This window comes from Pleurodeles waltl, chromosome 3_1 (genome assembly GCF_031143425.1).
Source record: "Pleurodeles waltl isolate 20211129_DDA chromosome 3_1, aPleWal1.hap1.20221129, whole genome shotgun sequence".
NCBI lineage: Eukaryota > Metazoa > Chordata > Amphibia > Caudata > Salamandridae > Pleurodeles > Pleurodeles waltl.
Genome location: NC_090440.1, coordinates 1,214,936,399 through 1,214,958,579, shown reverse-complemented (window position 1 = coordinate 1,214,958,579; position 22,181 = coordinate 1,214,936,399). Strand labels below are relative to the sequence as shown.

The 22,181-nt window shown below is 45.0% G+C and overlaps 1 protein-coding gene across 22 annotated transcripts in view; it reads left to right on the top strand.

Moving 5' to 3' along the window:
• PKNOX2 (PBX/knotted 1 homeobox 2) overlaps positions 1-22,181 on the top strand; it is a 3,670,033-nt gene that overhangs the window by 3,531,646 nt on the left and 116,206 nt on the right. The window lies entirely within an intron of this gene.

Sequence of the window (22,181 nt, the reverse complement as noted above, 5' to 3'; positions counted from 1 at the left end):
GCCACTTTGGCAAATGCTGTGGCACAACAACTCTCTTTAGCGGGCTCAGTAAGTTATTCATTTCCTCCTTTGTACACGTCAGTATGCATTTTCTGACACCTAGTTGATCTTTACCTTGCAGCGCTTCTGTTCGCAACTTTCTTTGGTGAGTTATAATTGTCTTGGACTGCACTTTGTAAACCTGGTTCATCGTTAATGCTCCGTACTTTGTGTAACTTTATTTATGTGGAAGAGCGGTACCTTTTAGTATAGCATTGGTCGTAATTTCTTGACCAACAATGCGTAGACTTCTTAGTGAAGTCTTTTTTATCTTCAAATGCTTCACACTGGCTTGAGTTGCGCATTGACTCCACATATGCCAACCTTTGACTCAGCACTTCAACGAAGGCACACGTGGCATGCGCAAGCAGTTTTCTTTGACAGCAGCAACCTTTCTGTGAAAGCAATGTCCTTCTTTGGGTTACTTATTCCCTAGCTCATCACAGGTTTTAGTGTCCTCCCCAGCCTCGATACCCGCCAATAAATACGGCACACAAGGAGCGGTAAATCACACGTTTATTCCTCTGTGCGTACCTGTGAGTTCCAACATTCTAAACCAAACTTTAATTACATTCTATTTTACCAATTACGTCACCCTGCTATGGAGTCTTTTCAGGGCCAAAAGGGTTCCGATCTAAAACTTGCAAGACACTACATAATTATTTTTGTTATGTTATGTTATGTTTATTTGTGGAAGGATTGAGTCAACCAGGAGGGTATCCCAGCACTGAAAGTAGAAGCTGCATAAGCCAAGCATGGGTCATGGCTGGGAGAACAGTCTCATCTTCAGTTTCTTGTGAAATTCAAGAACAGAGGAGGCAGCTTTTTTGTGCACAGCATTTTGTTCCAGGCTGTGGAAGTGTTAGGAGAACACTCATCCACTGAATCTAGTTCTGTGTATGTGGGGGATGTGTGTGAGTAGGAGACTGTGTGAACGGAGGTGTCTGGAAGTTTTGTGGTGGCACCTTGAGGAAGGTGCAAAGTTGGAGAAATCATTCTATTTCTCCAAACATTTCACACATTGCATGTGCGCTGCACTACACAGTACAGATGGAATGTATAAAATATTCTAAAGCTTGTCTATGCATATTATTTTGAATTGGAAAGGTAATCTTCATGTACAGATCCTGTGCTAGACACCATGCACACACTTTTGCTCTATGGTGCTGGTTTGTACACCAGAGCATGGGTAGAGAGCACTAGCAGGCCATATTTAGTACATCTGACTCTGTTCTGTTCTCTCCCACAGCTCAACGCAGCAGAGTGCAGAACCTTAATTCCGCTATAATTCAGTAAATCTTCCCAAATCTAGATACATAATGACCCCCTTCTAGGTGGAATATAAAGTGACTTGAGGTTCTCAACAGGCATCCATGGCAGCAAGAGCATAACGGTAGTTCATCTCCAAATGTCAGGGCTGCCAACATCACTGCATTTAAGCATGACCAATGCGCTAGAAGTTTCAGTAAACTTAAGTTCCTTATCCAGAAACAATACCAGCCAGAAGTGGCTCGTGGCAGGCAGAAGGGCGTGGCAGCGTGCGGGGGAAATTAAAATAAAATGTAAAATAATTTTTTTGCAACACTTACCTTAACGTTGTGCGCCACTTTGCTCCACTGTTTTCTCGCTGCTTTCACAGCTCCAAGCCTGCTCTGCGGCCAATCCTGGCACTGCATCAGGATTGGCTTGGAGCAAACTGCCAGGGCACTCCCAGACAGACTGGGAGACTGTTCAGGCTCTCTCCAGCCCAGCAACTGTGTTGCTGGACTGGAGAGAGCATACTGCGCATGCATGTTTGGCCGGCTCAAGACCTTTTGACGCAACCTATAATGACAGTTCAGGAGCGGTTCTATTGATAAACATGGTGCAGGCTGAAAGCGTGCTCTTGACATTGGTGAAAACACGCGAAAGGTGCCTTTTTCATACGTTACTGAAATAAGCCTATAGGGACATTACTGGAGCATTGTTGACAAAGGGGTAAATGTTTTTATGGGGGAATATTAACCCACCCCTAAGACGCAGGATCCATCAAGGGCAGAAGTCGAGGCCAGGAATGGAAGGCAAACAACTTCATTTATCTGAGAACATAGAAAGCTGAAGCCGCTCCCTTCATGCTATAAAGAGGGGATCAGGCATTTTGACTTGTTATGAAAAGAGAAAGTAAAAGAATTAGTAACAGTGTTAGGTATTATGTATTATCTATTTCGAAAAAGATGGAGCATTATACTGACATAATTTATTCAAAATAGATATTGATTATCTTTTTAAAGTATGAAGCCTGCCCAGAATAATAACAAATTTGAGTGATGTTCTTGGTAATTTGAAAGATTGTATATGAAAATACAAAACAAAGTAAATCATGAATGACACGTTTTAAGTAATTCGAAACATATGACATGAATGTCGAATTTTTCAATTTCAGATAAGCTTTTTTGTATTTGGAAAATGTGTACTTATTACATGACTTTGTCTGTTTGTTGAAATTTACGTTGAAAGCTAAAATAATAAACATTTGCGGAGCCAGTCGGTTTCAGTTGTAAAAGAATGACCTATTGTCGGCTTGTTACCAGTCATATGCATGCACATGCTTCAAGACACAGGCACCCGTGTGCCTGGCACTCTTGCAATACAGGTTTTCTAACCCATTTCATGATATCCAAAGATGCGCACCCATACGCTGTGAAGCCTCCATACACGTGCGTCAAGACACCTGTATATACTTGCGTCGTGATGCACACGTCATAACTGATGGTTAATTCAAATGTTTTAAAACAGTGGTTGGGAACCTGTGGGCCGGGGACCCCTGGGGGTCCGCGAAGCCTCATCAGGGGGTCGGCGGCTGCATAAAAAATTTAATAATATTAGGTCCAAGCTATCAGTATTGACTCAGTGGGGGTCCCCCGGTTCCAATAATGATTCAGTGGGAGGTCCCCGGGTTCCAGTATTGATAAAATGGGGGTCCACAGAAGTGAAAAGGTTGGGAACCACTGTTTTAAAAAGTCAAAAAGAAGTTTGCGCAAAGCACAAAAAAGGATGCAGGACTGCCCAAAAGTACTTTGCAGCTGCCAAGCCGTTGTAAAAACGAAAATTAAAATTAAAGCCAAAACACAGGGATGGACATGGAGAGTAAGGAAGACAGCATTGGGAACAGTAAGAAGTCAAACAAGAGCGTATACGAAGTACAAGGAAAGAAGCACGCAGCCCAGCAGATGCTGTCTCCCAAACAAAATCATTAAAAATACATAAAAAATGAAGAGCAGTATGGTGAGTGAGGCACAGGGACGAAAACAGAGCGTGGTTAGATAAAGAGTAAATAGAAGGTGAGAGAGAAACTACATAAACTCCCATGATTGATCAATAGTAAATAAAACAAACAGTGGCAAAGTCTATAGGGTGCACCTTTCAATAGTATTAGCCAAGGTGTTGACTTTGACAGAGCTTTTTGCTGATGTTGTTCTTTGTCAGTGTGGAACAGCATTGCCATAAGAAAAAGTAATCCACCACAGCATGACAAGAGGTACGTGGGTATGCATCACCACTTATGCACATCTATGCTTCATAAAGCGCAGTTTTTTTATTTCATTTTTTAACCCCTTGTGTGCCGTGGACAAGCTGGTCTCACCCTAGCCACGGTCGCTGTATGCCGAGGCCGAGTCCAGCTTGTCCTGCACCAGGCTTTTGGGGGGAGCGCCTCCCACCCACCCTACCAGGGCAAGGATGAAATGGGAATTGCTTCCCCTTCCACCGCTGACCCCCTCCCAGTGACATGACCTCATGAAAGGTCGCCTCCCATAGTGCTGGAAGCATGCTTCCTGCGCGATCTGTGAAGAAACAGATTAGTAAGGGGCAGGGGAGGTCAGGGAGGCATGAAAAAGTAAGGAAAGGCTTTTCCTTCCCTTTTCATGTCTGTCTGAGCATTCTTGCAGCACGATCTAAGGTCATTTCTGCCCACCGTGGGGGCAGATCGGCCTATAATAATTAGGTCTATCTGCCCCCAGTGGAGGTGGGGGCAGAAGCCACTAGACACCAGGGATTTTCTTTTTTTGTTTACATTTATAAGGGGAGCGACCCATGGGGGGGGGAGGGTTAAATAGTTTTTAGGCCATTTCTGCCCCCGTTGGGGACAGATCAACCTATTTCTATTAGGCTAATCTGCCCCCTTGGGGGCTGAAACCACTAGACACCAGGGATTTGTTTGCAGTAATTTCAAAGAAGGGGAGCGACTCCTTAGGCAGGGGTCGCTGCCCTGGGGGAAAATTTATTTTAGCCCATTTCTGCCCCCCTTGGGGGCAGATCCACCTATTTTTTTATGCCAATCTGCCCCCAAGGGGGGGCAGGAACCAGTAGACACCAGGGATTTTATTTTGCACTAATTTCACGCAAAAAGAGCGACCCCTTAAGTAAGGGTCACTCCTGTGAGGGTAAATTTATTGTAGGCCATTTCTGCCTCCCTTGGGGGCAGATCGGCCTATTTTTGTAAGGCTCATCAGCCCCCCAGGGAAGCAGAAAGCAGACCCCAGGGAAGAATTTTTTTCAAAAAAAGGTGGAGTATAGCCATACCCCCACCCCAAATAAATGGGGAGAAAGTTGTTCTGCCCACCGGTGGGCAGATGGGGGCAGTTACCACCGATCCACTCCCTGGGGGGGCAGAAAACCTACTAGATGCCAGGAATCAAAAAAACAAAAGTGGGGTGGTGGCTACCAACAAGTATGGGCATGGTTATGCCCTCACCCCAACTGAAGGGGGTAACAGTCTTTCAGCTCTCGCCCCGCACACTAAAAGATCTGATCCCAGTGGCAAGCAAGAGGACGTTTGATTATTTTGGGTTTTGGTTTTACATTTGGGCCATGAGAGCTTGTCTAACTCTCAAAATCGTCCCACTTGGAATCGTTAGGGCTTCAGTTTTTTGGACTTTGGAACGCTGCCATGTAGTAAAATCAACGAGACCTAGACACATCTGAAAACTAAACATTTGGCTGAGTCTAGGGTGGTGTGCTTCACATGCACCCCACCCCATTTTCCTACCCACAATGTCCTGCAAACCTCCCAACTTAGCTTGAAATCACACATTTCCTACACATTTTTGTGATGGAACTTTCCGAACCTGCAGAAATCCACACAATTCCTACCACCCAGCATTGTCGCATCTATACCGATAAAAACTCTGCCCACTTAATACTTTTTTCCAAACTGCCCTTTTGGACCCGCTTTGATCCCCATCATTTTCAGCATGTTTTTGACTCTTCTCTGTCACAGGCACGTGGCCCACCTACACAACTGAAGTATCATTTTTATTGGGAGACTGAGGGGAACATTGGGTGGTAGGACATTTGTGCTCGTGTGGTGATCCCACACAGAAATGTGGGAAAAACATGATTTATTTTAGATAAATTTGAGGTTTGCTGAGGATTCTGGGTAAGAAAACACTGGGGGATCCACACCAGTCACACCTCCTTGGACTCCCTCGGGTGTCTAGTTTTAAGAAATGTCCAGGTTCGGTAGGTTTCCCTTGATGGCTTCTGAGCCCAGGACCAAAAACGCAGGTGCCCCCCCCCCCCCCCCGCACACACAAAAACAGGCTGTTTTGTATTTGATAATTTTGATGTGTCCACGTAGTGTTTTGGGGACATTTCCTTTTGCGGGCACTAGGCCTACCCACACAAGTGAGGTATCATTGTTATCGGGAGACTTGGGGGAATGCTGGGTGGAAGGAAATTTGTGGCTCCCCTCAGATTCCACAACTTTCTATCACCAAAATATGAGGGAAAAGTGTTTTTTGGGCCAAATTTTGAGGTTTGCTAAGGATTCTGGGTAACAGAACCTGGTGATAGCACCACAAGTTACCCCATTATGGGTTCCCCTAGGTGTCTAGTTTTCAGAAATGTCAAGGTTAGGTAGGTTTTCCTAGGTGCCAGGTGAGCTAGAGGCCAAAATCCACAGCTAGTGACTTTGCAAAAACAGGTCTGTTTTCTTTGGGAAAATGTGATGTGTCCATGTTGTGTTTTGGTGCATTTCCTGTTGCGTACACTAGGCCTACCCATACAAGTGAGGTACCATTTTGATTGGGAGTCCTGGGGGAATGATGGGTGGAAGGACATTTGTGGCTCCTCTCGGATTCCAGATCTTTCTGTCACTAAAATGTGAGGAAAAAGTGTTTTGTTTGGCCAAATTTTGAGGTTTGCAAAGGGTTCTTTTCAACAGAACCTGATGAGAGCCCCACAAGTCACCCCATCCTGGAGTCCCCTAGGTGTCTAGTTTTGAAAAATGTACAGGTTTGGTAGGTTTCCCTTATTGCCGGCTGAGCTAGAGGTTAAAATCCACAGCTAGGCACTTTCCAAAAAACACGTCAGATTTCAATGTAAAAATGTGATGTGTCCATGTTGTGTTTCCTGTCGTGGGCATTAGGCCTACCCACACAGGTGAGGTACCATTTTGATCGGAAGATTTGGGAGAACACAGAATAGAAGTGTTATATTTCACCCAATGAATTGCTGTATACCCAGTATACTGTGAAAACCCATTGCAAGGTGCAGCTCTTTATTGGCTCCGGGTACCCATAGTTCTTGATGAACCTACAAACCCTATATATCCCCGCAACCAGAAGAGCCCATCAGACGTAACGGTATATTGCTTTAGAAACTCTGACCTCACAGGAAAAAGTTACAGAGTAAAGCGTGCAGAAAATGGCTGTTTTTCACCTCAATTAAAAAAAAAAATCAGCTGTTATTTTTTGTAGGAAAACCTTGCAGGATCTACACAAATGTCCCCCTGCTGAATTCAGAATGTTGTTTACTTTTCAGAAATATTTAGCTGTCCAGGATCCAGTGCAGGGGGCTGGCCTGGTTTGTAGTGGGTACCAAAGGTACTTACACTTTATACCAGGTTCAGTTAGCCCTTATTAGTGAAATGTAGGCAGTGTCTAGAGGCTGTCTAGAGGTAGCTGTAGGCAGAGTAGCCAAGTCTGAACTAGGAGACATGCAAAGCTCTTGCAATACCACTGTAGTCACACAGTACTCACACACCTGAAAGACAATACTCAATATTACAAAAATAAAGGTACTTTATTTTAGTGAGACAATGCCAACAATACTTTGGAGACTATACTCCCTTAGGAGGTTAGTAAAATACACAATATATACACTAGTAACCAAAAATAGGTAAGTACACAGTCAGAAAACAGTGCAAATAGTGAAAATCACAATAGGTTCCGATGTGCCACGCCACTGGGGAACCACTCAGGAAACTGGGTCGCAGGATGGAGTGCTGGGGGCCTAAGCTGTGCTGTGCACAAAGAACTTCTTGGAAGGTCGCACACAAGCCTTGGCAACTGCAAGTCACGCAGTGCATGGGAGTTCCTTCTTGCGTGGGGAGCAAGCTCTTACCTCCACCAAAGTTGGACAGTAGGACGTCAGGACCATCGGGACCACTTCAGTCCACTGTAGGAGGCTGGCCTGGTTTGTAGTGGGTACGAAAGGTACTTACACCTTATACCAGGTCCAGTTATCCCTTATTAGTGAAATGTAGTCAGCGTCTAGAAGCCAGGCTGTCTAGAGGTAGCTGTAGCTGAGCAGCCAAGGCTTATCTAGGAGACATGCAAACCTCATGCAATGCTACTGTAGTCACACAGTACTTACACACATGAAAGAAAATACTCAGTGTTACAAAAATAAAGGTACTTTATTTTGGTAAAACAAATGTCAAAGAGACCTTAGAGACTATACTACCTTAGGAGGTAAGTAGCATACACAGTATATACACTAGAATGCAGAAATAGCAGTTAAACAGTTAGAAAACAGTGCAAATAGTGAAAATCACAAAAGATAGCAATGGGCCTGGGGGAACACAAACCATATACTAAAATAGCAGAATGCAAAAGTCAGTTTCCCACCTAGGCAAGGGTAGTGGGTAGAGGGGTGCTGGGAGTGTAAGAAAACATCAAAGGTAAGTAATAGAACCCACCCCAGAGGCCAGCAAACCAGGAGAAAATCACAGTAAGTTTCCTAGAACACACAAGAACACCTGATAGAAGATAATGCAAGAACCAGAAGATGAAGGTGCAAAAGAAGAACCACCGGTGAAGAAGAACAGTCAGTATTGCACCCAAGAAGACGGATGCAGGTTCCTGGTTGGTGCAGATGATGTCCCACACCGGATGGATGACTGCAGTCTTGCTTGTGTCGCTGGATTCTGCCAAAAAGCTTAGGCATACACAAAGCTCGCAGTTAGCTGAAAATGGCGCTTCCCATGACCAGGAGGGACAGGGTGGCCTCTACCCAGGAGGAGGAAACAGAGGGGGCTCTCAGCAACTCAGAGAGCCTTCAGAAGACCAGGCAGTGCGCACAGGAGTGCCACAGCTTGGGACAAAGAAGGTGCAAATGGAGGCCCACGCAGCATGACACAAAGGAATCCCCCGCTGCCAGAGAACCACTCAGGAAGCTGTGCGTCACAGGAAGGAGTGCTGGGGGCCTGAGCTGTGCTGTGCACGAAGAACATCTTGGAAGGCTGTACACAAGCCTTGGCAACTGGAAAACATGCGGTGCACTGGGTACTGTCTTGCATGGGGAGCAAGCTCTTAACTCCCCCAAATTTGGACAGCTGAATGTTGGGACTGCCAGAGTCACTTTAGTCCACTACCCCTGTCATCTGGAGAGGGGACCTAAGCCAATGGTTGTCGCTGCAGAGAAGTGCCTGCTGAAGCAGGGAAATGACTCCGTCACTCCACGGGAGATTCCTTTAGTTCTTCTGGTACAGGCTGAAGACAGGCAGTCCTCAGAGGATGCAAAACCTGGAAACTGTTGCAGTTGCTGGCAGGAGCTGAAGATACAATGTTGCAGAAGTCATCTTAGCTTCTTTGTTGCAGTTTTGTAGAGTTCCTGGAGTGGTCAGTGGTTGTTCCGACGGTAGAAGATGAAGTAAAGGATACAGTGGATTCCTGCTGAAGTATTGCAATCTGAAGCTGAAGAAACACCTAGAGGAGAGACCCTAAATAGCCCTGAGAGGGGGATTGGTCACCTAACCAGGTAAGCACCTATCAGGAGGGGTTTCTGATGTCACCTGCTTGCACTTTCCACTCATATGCTCCCAGAGTGCCCCACCACCTTGGAATCCAAGATGGCAAAACCCAGGAACACTCTGGAGGAGCTCTGGGCACCACCCCTGCGTTGGTGATGGACAGGGGAGTGGTCACTCCCATTTCCTTTGTCCATTTTCGCGCCAGATCAGCGACTGGAGGTCCCTGAACTGGTGTAGACTGGATTATGCAAGGATGGCACCATCTGTGCCTTTGAAAGCATTTCCATAGGCTCTGGGAGGCTACCCCTCCATGCATGTAACACCTGTGTCCAAAGGGAGAGGGTGTAACATCCCTCTCCTAAAGGAAATGCTTTCTTCTGCCTTCCGGGGATTGAGCTGCTCAAGACCCAGGAGGGCAGAGGCTTGTCTGTGAGGTGGTAGCAGCTGGGGCTGCCTTCAAAACCTCAGTAGGCTGGTATGGCAGTACCTGGGGTCCACTGTGGAGCCCCCAGAGTGCATGGGATTGTGCAACCAATACTGGAATCGGTATTGGGGTACAATTTCCAGTTGTAAGATACCTTACATGGCCATATTCAGGGTTACCATTGTGAAACTGAACATAGGTATTGACCTATGTCCAGTGCACGTGTAAAATGGTGTCCCCGCTCTCGCTAAGTCTGGGAAAATGGGCCTGGATGGCGTGGGGGCAACTCTGCTAGTGGAGTGGTTCTCTCACATACAGGTACTTTGCACCCAGCCTTCAGGGTTGGAAGACCTGATATATAGGTGACTTATAAGTGACCTGGTGCAGTGAAAATAGCCATGCACTATTTCACACAGGCTGCAATGACAGTCCTGTAGAAGCCTTTGCATGGGCTCCCTATGGGTGGCAAAAGAAATGCTGCAGCCCATAAGGATCCCCTGGAACCCCAATGCCCTGGGTACCTAGGTACCATATACGAGGGACTTATAAGGGGGGGACCAGTATGCCAATTTGTAGTGAAATACTGAGTTACCAGTACGTAGTGACAAATTTAGAAACAGAGAAAGCATGAGCACTGGGGTCCTGATTAGCAGGACTCCAGTGACAATTTAGAAAACAGTGAAATACACTGACAAGCACGCCATAAACCATAAGCACTGGGGTTCTGACTAGCAGGATCCTAGTGACACAGTCAAAAACACACTAACATCAGACAGAAATTGGGAGTAACATGCCAAAAAGAGGGTACTTTACTACATCCAGCATTTTTTTCACGCCCATTTCTGACACTAACTGGAAAGAGGCTTAAAGCAGAAAAAATAGTCAAAAAGGGGTATGTCACAATAAATTGCCAAAATTGTGTTGAAAAATGTGGTTTTGTGATTCAAGTCTGTCTGTTCTTGAAAGCTAGGAAGATGGGGATTTTAGCACCGCAAACCCTTTGTTGATGCCATTTTCAGGGAAGAAACAACAAGCCTTCTTCTGCAGCCCTTTTTTCCAATAAAAAAAAAAATTGTTGCTGTATTTTGGCTAATTTGTTGGTCTCCTCCAGGGGAGCCCATAAACTCTGGGTACCTCTAGAACCCCCAGGATGTTGGAAAAAAAGGACGCAAATTTGGCGTTGGTAGCTTATGTGGCAAAAAGTTATGAGGGTCTAAGCGCAAACTGCCCCAAATAGCCAAAAAATGGCCTGGCACCTGAGGGGAAAAAGGCCTGGCAGCGAAGGGGTTAAATTTTAAATTGCTATTTGCTTAGTTTAAGTTTACGGATACCAGCCTTCAACCAGTAAATTGAAAAATATGTGTGAAAGCTCCTTGAAGACGAAAACAAGTGACCTGGTAACAAAGTGAAGCTGTCGGTCCCTTCAAAAAAGAAAAACATTTTTTAAGAGGACGTAACTGCGGGGAATGAGGGATCAATGGAGGGACAGGTAGGAGGGAGCAGCCAACACGAGATTAGGGAACAGTGGTGAGTGGTGGAGCTATGAAGTCCTGGAGGAGAACGGAAGTGTTTAAAAATATAATAAATTGGGGAAGCAACAAACAAGCTGGGGGGAGTCATCACAGGAAATGCCTAGGAGGTGATTTGACACTGTCAGTAACAAACAGGTGAAAGAGCAAAAAATAAAGGTTTTGGTGGGGTACTCAGGGTTAGGGACCAATACCACCCCCTCAGCTGTGCAATAAGATCAATGCCTAACTCAGTGCTTCACTTTGTAGAAAAGACAAGTACTTCAGTACACTGAAAACACAGACCTCCACTACACATTCACAAATGAATGAATGTCTAGTTCATAGAAGCAAATCTTTGTGCTTTCAGAGGTCTCCCTTCATGGACCATCCCCTTCTCTGGGTTCCCCCTCCTCGGGAACAGAGTTCAAGGTAGGTTCAACAGGTGCAGCTTGTACTCCCCTCCCCCCGTTTGTTCTTAGCACTGAGGGGCATATTTATAATGCCCTAGCGCCACCTTGCAACACATTAACGTCATTTTTTACATTAATGTGGTCCAACGAGGCCGAAATCCTGGGCCATATTTATAGTGGTGCAATCAATGCATTGCGCCACTCTGTAGCCCTTTGTGCTGCATTATACCTGTGCCAGGCATAATGTATGCAAGGGGGGTGTTCCCCTGTTAGGGGAACCGGAAAAATGGCGTAGGGAAATCTATGATATTTCCTTGCGCCATTTTTTAAGGCACTTTTAACGCCTGCTCAAGAGCAGGTGTTCAAAGGGGGCTTCCATTCTTTAGAATGGGGCCCTATTTACTCTGCAAAAGTAGCACCAATATTTTGGCGCTACTCCTACAGAGTACATTAATAGCGTCATGAGAAATTACGCTATTACCCCCCCCCGCGCGCCATGGTGCACTGCATTTTAAATACGGCGCACACATGGTGCCTATAGGCGGGTGGTAAGGGGCACAGGGAAAGTGGCAGTGCACTCGGTGCAGCACCACTTTCCGTAAATCTGCCCCTAAGTCTCTTGAGCCTAGGCCCACTGAGTCTCTCACCAAGCTGGCAGGAGCAATGCTGGCTGCATTAGGCCATTCTATGGGAGCAGGATCTCACTGGTAGGAGGAAGCTTCCAGGCAGCACATAGAAGTCTTCCAGTGAGCTGCAGGTCAGCCTACTGCAGAGTGTGTCACTCGGAGGGTCACAGGAAGAGTGGAAGCTTCTTTTAGTGGCCCTCTGCTGGATGGCCAGCTGTAGAATGCAGCTCACTCTCGTCCACCAGTGGAAACTTGATTAATGGGACATTCCACTCTGACACTCCGCTGGGTACATGACTTGGGGCATGGCTCATTCTGACCCTCCGGAGAGTACTTAGCATTTCTTCTAGAGCAAGAAAGTCACACACCACAGGTGATGATTCTTTGGTGCTGCAGAATGGGCGCTGTCTTCAGCACGCAGTGCCCCAAGGTGACATCCTTGATTACTCATGAAGGTACCCCGGGTTACATATCCAATCACTTGGTCGCCTGGAGTGGTCGTGACCCAACAGCACACTTGGACTGTGCCACAGTCATGCAGTCCACTTGTGGAGCATACGAACGACCAGCAGGCACTTATCCTGACTTTGGTCGGACCTGACACTCAAGACACAGCTCCAGGTGCTTTGGTAGCTACAACAGGGATAAGCAATAAAAATCACACTGCCCAGTTCAATAGTACAATGATTTCTGCTGCACCCTACACCAGGATCAATTACAGCAGTCCCTCCCACAATCAGCTCCTTCTGCAGAGTTGGTGCTTCCTTACCTTGCTCACAGACATGATGTCTTGGCATCCAGGACACTCCAGAAATTCCTCCAGATTGGACTCTAGGTGATGTTCCCTTGCCATTGGAGAGTTGGCTGTCAATGACATGATCCTTTGGCTGTGTAGTAGCCCCTGGGTACTCTGCAGAGTAACCCTTCCATGGTAGAAAAGACAATGGGTCTTGGGGTCCCACCTTTATACTGATTTCACAGACGGAGGATGTGCACTCCAGGTATGCTTCCTTTGAACTGGTTTGTGGGTTGGTTCTTCTTTCCTGTGTACCAGTCAGGCTACTTTCTAGAACTGGACTGTGTCTGCAATGCTGCTCTGCTAAGCTGGACATTCTCCAGGTGGAGGGCCCTCTACAGAAGTACAAAGAGGTGTGAGCAGACTGCATCCATCTATTTTTTTACCCCTTTTCACCGGGTTCTGGAAAACGGACAGGCATCTGTACCCCTCTAAATGACTCATTTCCCTAACAAAAGACACTGCAGGCCTCACCCTGCACTCCCTGCCATCTACGTAACTTCCCCTGCAGTTAGCGTCATTTAAAGCCCAGTGCATCAGGAAGGACCCTGGTGCTTCAAAAGAAAGCCTATTTCCTCTTTCCACACTGTAACTTCTGGTGTCCCCTTTACCCCTTCTAGGAGATGCCAGCAATACACTTATGCTCTTTGGGGAAAGCAACCACCCCTCCATCATGTACTCTAGCCCAGGCTGTGTTCTTCCAAAATGTAATCCTCAGGCCTGTATCATTGATGCTTGGTATACTATCACTTGTAGCATACATGCACATGTTCAGTGCACACAATGTGGACATTCAGGATTCCAGGTTCATTGAGACCAATGGCTCTTTAGATGAATGGGCCTGTAAGCGCACATTCATGTCTCACAGGTACAAAGGCCTATCACTATAATTTGCCAAACTTGGTATGCTGCTACCACTGGGTGCCACACCTGAAACCCGTGACAGGGATTGTAGTCCTCTGTCACTATGAGGGTGTTCTTTGTGCAATCCTCCTGGTTCAGAACAAGGTCCAGAACTGATCATTGTCAAAGACCTGGCCTAGGTCAATAATAATACAGAGGATTAGTTTGTGGCATGACCAAAATCAGAAAGAATGGTCACACGTATATGCAGTTTGGACACTCAGGATAGGGGTCAGGACTGTACATCCTGCCCCCTCCCATACACACACAATATGAAGACACTTTATATCACACCTCCCCTGTTTTTTCACAGGAAGAAAGACCCTTTTTTGCAGAAATGTTGGCAAGGCTTTCTTTTGAATGTTCCAAAAACATGTTTTCCGTAATAGGTAGCCAGTGCAAAATGTGAAACAAAATGTGAAGCCTCTGAGTTAGGCAGACTGTTTCCTGTGTACATTGCGTTTTCTGAAGACATTTCATAGGACGAGGGGTTTCAGTTCAAGAAACCTTCTGTAGAATTTCCAAGAGTTCTGTGGGAATTTCCACTTGAATAACCATGGATAATCAATTGCACTTTCAGCAGAAAATGGGCTTTCGATTTCATGCTGATATTTGAAAAATGCCTATTTTATAAGATCCTGCAGAAATGTTTATGGAATATTGAATCAAAAACATTTAATGACAAAGGGCTTACTAATGTTAACATAGAAGAAGGTAGAAAGGTATTCCAGTTTTGACATCAAGAATGGGCCCTTCTTTGGCAATGTATCTTTATTTGGCCTATATATCAAGGCTGAGTGCTGATGTATTAATATCAACTAAGTATGTGAGTTGACAGGTCCATGGAATCGAATTTGTATGTTAATGTTAATAAAAAAGATTCAGACACACTGAAAGTCTTCAGTGGTGAATTTGTACAGCTATCTTGTGGGCGAGGTCTGCTGCGTTTTCTTTACATGTCACACTTGCTCATGTTATACTCCATGCACGGTTTGACACGAAGCTTATATGACAGCCCCTCCTTACATGTTTCCAGTGATTCTGCTCCTTGTTGTTGAGAACGTAGACCAGACAGAAATTTCAGTCCACATGAAGGAAAATGGTTGCAGGTATGATACAGAATGATTTAATCATTGGATTACCTGCCTGTAGAACCTGAAACTCAATCCATATCCTCAATTATGCAGTCCCAAGACTTCCACCTTTCTGGCTCCATGGACCATGGTCTGTGTTCCTTCTGTGAACTGTGGGGGAACAAACTGAACATGAGCCCTGAGGACCATTATACACCAATACTCAATGTTGCAGATTCTTGGGTGTTGATATCCTGATATTCACTTTACATAGAACAAAGTCTGCCACTGTTTTGGTTTACAAAATGTGTTTTGCACATTAACAATGATTATTTGTTAGGTGGAGCTTACCAGAAAGCTCAAGCAGATTGCAAAAGACGTATTGCAGGCTTACATAGAGGCTTGCAGCCCACCCACTGCTTACCATTGAAGCTTGACTATCATTCTTATTTGCTTGCTCTCTATGTTTTAGTCTGTCCATCTTGTATTTGTCCCTCCCCTGGAGTACTGCCTGTTTACTATTTCTCTGATTGGCTGGCTTTTATAATTCCACTGCTTACTTTCAGGAAACTACTTTTTTCTATTGGCTTAAGCACTCCGTGAGTATACATGCATTTTCCAGCTCTCTTTTTCTCTCTCAGTGTGCTTTCCCCCAAATTATCCTTCTCCACGTTCTCTGTTTCTCTCTTGTGTACTTCTCCACCCAAACCCCTCTCTCCCTATTCATGTTGTAACTGATCTTGCCACAAGTGTTTCCACAGCCCGAAAAACCAACGTATTGACTGGCCAGGGCTGATATTTCTAGTTTCTGCCAGTGTGAAAAAAAATCCAAAACACTTTTGAGCAGCATGTTATCCAAAAGGATACCTTAATTTTTCTGTTATATGTTGAACGACTAATCACAAGCAATGCATTTCAACACTCCTCTCATAACCAGCTGCACTGAAGTCTGCAACTCATCCCTGTACATACATGAGAAATTCTTCCTTTACAGCACGTTCTCTATTTGATGGAATGCTCCCTGATGCTTATGTAGAAAAACATGAAGGCTATAATTGTTCAGCTACACCTCCCTGCAAGATTCTTTTTGATGTATATGCAGCTGATAGGCAGAAGGGATTCCTTATCACTTTCCCTATTGCTTTTACTTGTAAACTAGCTGAAGACAAAGCTGAAAATTACTGCAGTTAGCATGTAATGAAATTGGTCGTGCAGCAAGAACTATTCAAATAGCTAATGCTCTTGTCTCCAGCTCCAGCTTCAGCCTCCATGCTTAGTTCCAAACTGCTTACTGTTCATCCCTTCACAACCCTGTCAGCCTTTCAAAAGCTCCATGTGATCCTGGGCAGAGGGACTGACCAATGTCCGTTGATATCTTTTCAGTTTTAATATTCTTATCACAGCAATGCACTACAATGTTAGACTTTGGGCTGCCACATCTTTTCCACAAATGCTCACTGCTCGTAGGAGAAAGCAGCAGGCTACTTTAATGTTAAAGTGAGTTAATGTTTGATTTTTCATATTTACAATTGAATCCACACTGAGAAACGTTTCTTAGCATTAAAACAGATGCTTTGAAGCAAACAAGGAACCATGGGCTACATGTAAGTAGCATTTTGCACATCGCAAACAGTGAATCGTGCCGCTTGCGATGTGCAAAATGCACTTTGTCTTGTTTCAAACCATTTTTGCAATTCAGTAAACTATTTACCAAATCGCAAAACGGGATTGTGAGTCGCAATTAGGAAGGGGTGTTCTCTTCCTAATTGCGACTCGCAGTCCCATGTATTATTGTTTTGTGACGCCGAATGCAGTCGCAAAACAATCGCAGTTAGCACCAGTGTCACACTGGTGCTAACCCATTTGCAATTGCGACCTACCTCATGAATATTTATGAGGTAGACCATTTGCAACCCCTTGCGAATCGCAAATAGTGTTAATGACACTGTGCGACATAAGGTTTTGTGAGTCGCTCTGACTCGCAAAACCGCACTTTAGTACATGTAGCCCCATGTTCTTAGGTGTGACTTAGAAAAAGCTTTATATTTGTGCGAGCCTAATGTTTAAAAAAATCATAATAACAATACGTGTACAAGTGGCACTTATTTTTCCATTTTGCTCCTGCTCTTCACAATAAACAAAATGGAGTAATGAGTCGGTCCGGTTCAGTAATCGGCTCTCTTCACTGTGTGTGAGGGCATTCTACTTGTGTACAAATGCTCATCATTCTACAAAACTATTAGTTCTGGTGCCAGGGGTAATAGCCCAGACTTTGCTTTTATTTCATTATATATTTTTTTTTGTGATGGGTCATTTTGTATTGTTTTTTTCAAACAGATACGCAGCACCTTAAGACTGTGGCACTTTTTTACTTTTTAGGGGCGAGTGCAAAGCGCTCCGTCCCGTGTTGTAATATCTCTTTGAGCTTCAAGCCACACCCATTTCACATCAGTTTCTTTCATTGGTTCGTGAGCTTGCCTTTTAAAATCCGCTTGCTTTCATTAGTGAAAGGCATGCATAAGTCATGCCTTTTCCGGTATTTAGCCCTCCACGAGCGCAGCAACCAAGTACTGAAAATATACGAAACTCTATGTTTTCGGTCCGGTTTCTGGATTACTTTTTTCTATTTTTTCGCAGTGCGATCTCGCTGGGCAGAAGTCGAGCACTTTGCATGACATCGACCCTGTTACATAGTTAAATGCAGTTTACCTGGCTACGTAGATAATTGCACTTTTGTTGGTTACATAGATAATTGCACTTTTGCCAACAGGTTTCACTACGAGTGAACTTTTATTTCTCTTTGTGTGTCTGCTCTGCACTGATGGCGGCCGTCGGCTCCCTTATGTGAAACTTTTACTTTTCAGTTTATGTGGCAATAAAAGTCTGGTTACGAGTTTACAATGCTAATTGCTCAAGCTCAATCAAACGCTAGACCCGCTGCATTGCAAATGCTTGTTCTTACTTTTACATTTGTAATGCTTAATGGATATGTTGATGAAATTATTCTTCCCCACTCAGCTGCATTTTATAATCCATCTACTCCATCCCCGTGACGTTCCTTCCTCCGCCAGCTCCTGAGGATGTAACATGATATCAAATGATAACACAGCTAAGAAAACGGCCCCTACACTAACCTATTGGACCAGCCCTTCTGGCACTACCTGGTTGTCCTATAGGTCAGTCCGACGAGGAACGCACAAACTCCCCCCACACCCTCAGTCTGCCTCCTCTCAGACTCCGGATTGCTGTCAGGTTCCCTGTACCTGCTCCTTAACCTGTGGCGTGTTCTTCAGGTGATGCTGCGCTAGAGAGGCCGAGGATCGGAGAATATGGTTGCATCTCAGCATGTAACTCCAAAGTCCTAAGTAAGCAGTGCTGCGAGCATGGGAGGGGAGATTGGGTACAAAACCCGTATTACTTCAAAACAAACCCTTGGAGTGTAGACCAAAACTGCCTCCTATCAGACATGAGATGGCCATCTATCATCACCAGGCTCTTGTCAGCTTCTAAGCACCTGCAGCCTCACCCACAGACTCCTCTTTAATTGATAATGCAGCAATGAGGCCATATATCAACGAGCATGTGATCGTTTTAAATATTGCATAGGTAGAAACGCAATGCACGTGAAGAGTTACAGCTTTATATCACTTTTTCAAAGCGTATACTTTAAAGACGTGATTTTCATCATCTGCACTACAGGCGTCTGGAAACGCCGCATTCTTTCGTTGAAACCCCTGCACCCACGTGTAAAAGCCCAGGTTTCTTGTGAAAAAACAAAACAGTGTTAAAATATTTTGTCATTGGTAACCTCACAGTTTCTCGTTTCTTTGTATGCGTGCATAAAACACACTTCCCTTTTCTGCTGAATCCCCTCATTATGAGCTGTTCGATAACCCGTGCGAAATGTATTGCACCTAATAAAATCTGACTGCACTGGGTCAGAATGTATCGAGTGCAATTACTACCACCCAGTTACGAATTGTTCCTTGATAATAGGGAATGACATGCAGATTTTGATGCTTAATGTACCAAACTCTGCTTGCCCCTTTATTTACCGGCCATTTTTCCTCTGATATCGGTAGACGTGACCTGGTGAAATTTATTAGAGGGGGTGATATTTTTTGGCATTACTCATAATTCCGATGTATTCGTCACTATGAGCTTTCACACTTCTATAATAGCCCCATCTATAGGGTATGTCCCGATGTGTAGACGTCCAGTTCCTTGAGATACCATAGCATCTTCTGAGCCTCCTCCCATCATATCCCCGCTTGCAAAATGTACTATGTGCCAAATCTTAGTTGGTGCACTGTCAGTGCATCTACTGTGGGCTCGCTTAATTTGAGCCAGTGGTTTCTGGTGCTCGGCACTAGCACTTAATCTGAGACATCCGCACTAATAACAATCCACCACATGGTGGCTCTGTCTGTCTAACTTGAGATGAGCACAATAACAGTGTTCAATAATTCAATATACATAAAAAGAATAATATGTGCCTTTCTCACAGCTTTGGGCAGCCTGGAATAGTCTGAATTCTGACACATGTCTGAGTGTGATGGTTAGGTGTTATGTTGGTACTGTCATTGCCAGTGATGGCAGGGTCAATGGGTGATGCAAGCTGTAATGGCCTCCTGAAAAGGGCTTTGGCGCTTTTTTTCCCCACAAATTAAATGCTGCTGGTAGGTCTCTTCATCTATTTGTCTGCATGTATAGGAAGCAGAAGGCAGGGTCCTGGATCCTGTAGTTGGGGTGGGCACAGAGGTGTCCGACACCACCAGGGAGCTTCCATCGGAGGAGGTATCACTGCAGTGGCGGCTGGCAGCTTTAGGAGGGAGGGGGGGCGGGAAGCACACACACTCATTCTTTTACATACAGACACTCACGCACATCCATTAACAACACTCATAACATTCAAACATGCACGCACGCACCAAACATTAATTTTAATAGTTCACACACACATGCACACACGCACGCACATCCATTAACAATACTCATACCATTCAAATATGCACATACGCACCAGACATTCATTTTAAAAGGTCACACACACACTCATTCTGTCACACATACACACATGCACATCCATTGACGACTTATAGCATTGAAACATGCACACACGCACCAAACATTCATTTTAAAACATCACACACACACACACACACACACTTACCTTCAGTCTCGAAGTCCCGGGAGGCTTGGGACTGCTGCCTTCCCTCATTGGCTGATCGAGGGAAGGCAGCAGTCCCAGCGTCATCACAGGGTGGGATGGGGTCAGTGAGACTGCTGACCCCACCCCACTCTGTGACGAAGTGTCACTGATTGACTCTCGCCCAGTGCTGTATTCAGGAAACCGAGGAGTGAGATATAGTAGGTCTCCACTAACACGGGGGCCGTTTTTGTGTGTACCTTGGTGGACTCGAGTATAGGGTGACAAGATTTGCAAATGAAAAAATAGGACAGATCAGATATAAAAGTAGGATAAAAGCCTTTAGTCTTATTTCTATATATGGCCTGTTATGTTTTCTAAGTGGGAGTTGAAGGGGGGAGCGGGTGGTTACATTGCTACTTTTATATTTCCTTAGCAATGGCAGCATCTCTAGCCTGTGCGCCCCCCCTCTCACACTTACTCTGTCTCTCTGTTTGCAGCAGACAGCAACCTCCTTCCGTACTGCTTGGCAGACACCGATAAATTATTTCAGACTTCAAAGGCGCCTGAGAAAGGAGAGCATAGCTATCAATTCTGCTTCGCAGGATGACCTGTCCTTTGCCCCAAAAAACGGGACATGTATTTAAAGTTAACAAAAGTGTAGGGACACCGGGACAGTCCTTTGAAAATTGGGTCTGCCCAGGGAAATCTGGGATGTCTGGTCACCCTACTCGAGTATCATTACGCAGAATAAGTCTATGTGATTAATGAAGGAGGTGGTCAGAGAGCCAGAGGTTTGCCTGCGTATGCAGGAGTGTGCCAGTCTGGAGTCTGAGGCAGAAAGATTCTGTAGGAGCTAATGCACGGAGATCTCAGCATACCCCATTGTGTTTCCCCTTCAACAGATTCTACTCGAAAGGGTCCCTCATGGATGGTCAGTTCTTCAGGGGAATACAAGAGTTGAAGATGGGTGACAAGGCCCTCCATGATCAATTCTTTCCCATGAATAGTTTATTCTCACCACTGCATATAAAGGAATAAGGGTGCCAGATTCTGCAATTGCAAACTCACTGAGGGCATGTGAGTGGTAAAATGTTGGTACCACCCCTTAGTAGCATTCCTGTATGTGGTGGCTGACACTGATAGACTTCCAATCTAGCTCCTCAGTGGGTGCTAGCAGGGCATATATTGCCCAGAAGCCTCTTTTCAAGAGTCCTGGTAACCATATTTTTTATTGTCCTACAGTAAGCGAGGCAACCCAGTAGTATCCGTTGGGGTTGTATTCCTAGGCGTCAGTAGTAGACTGGCATTAGAGCCCCACCCTCGAATTCACCATTAGTTATGAGTTACCTTTCCATAAGAGGTGACACTAGTCCATGCATGAATGGCTGAATGAGTCATCCCTTTCATGTGTATGCCAGAGTGAGAAATCTTGGCTACACCACTAGAATTCAGTTGAGCATGATGCACCAGCAATGCGTTCCTAAAGTACCTGGGATCTGAGAGTAGGTTTGAGTGAAGCGGTTTCTCAAGTCTCAGATGAGAGAACGGAGGCACTAACTGGCTTTGTTCTCTGGCACCAGGCTTGGAAGGGAATGTGCTCTTGCACATTACCACACTTCGCAGAATAGGTCCCCGCACAGGTATCTTCCGGGCTGTGCCTCGTGGTACCAGTACTACCACTGAGATGTCGCAGGGTAAACAGAGCTACAGTAATATCATTACAAATTACATTGACCAATTATTGAACATATAGCAACTTTCATCTGTAAATTGTCTAAATGTACTGATAACATTTAAACAGGGAACAAAAGACATCCAGCCAAATGACAGAATATTAAATGTTTATTCATATTGCACCCAGTGCCTCTAGGAACCGCTTCTAATACGCACAAGGGAGCACCGACCTCTAACACACCAAAGTGATCAAACAGAAGGAAAAACGAGAGACTGGAGTAGAGGGGTGTGGACGGGGGACGAAACCATAGAAAACAGCCAATTTCATCAGGAAGTGCAACATTTTGCATAATCATCTTCTCATTAATAGTACCTCCTTCTTTCAAAAATTGGTATTTGTGTTACTTTAGAAATGTCCTACCATGAGACCAATCATGTATGGGAGGTTCTCCATTCATGTGCAAGTGGTCCGTGCCTCTGCAACCTTGAAACCTCTGAATATTTTCCCATAATGCAGACACGTGGCTGATGAAGACCCTGTACCTGACGTTATCTTGTTT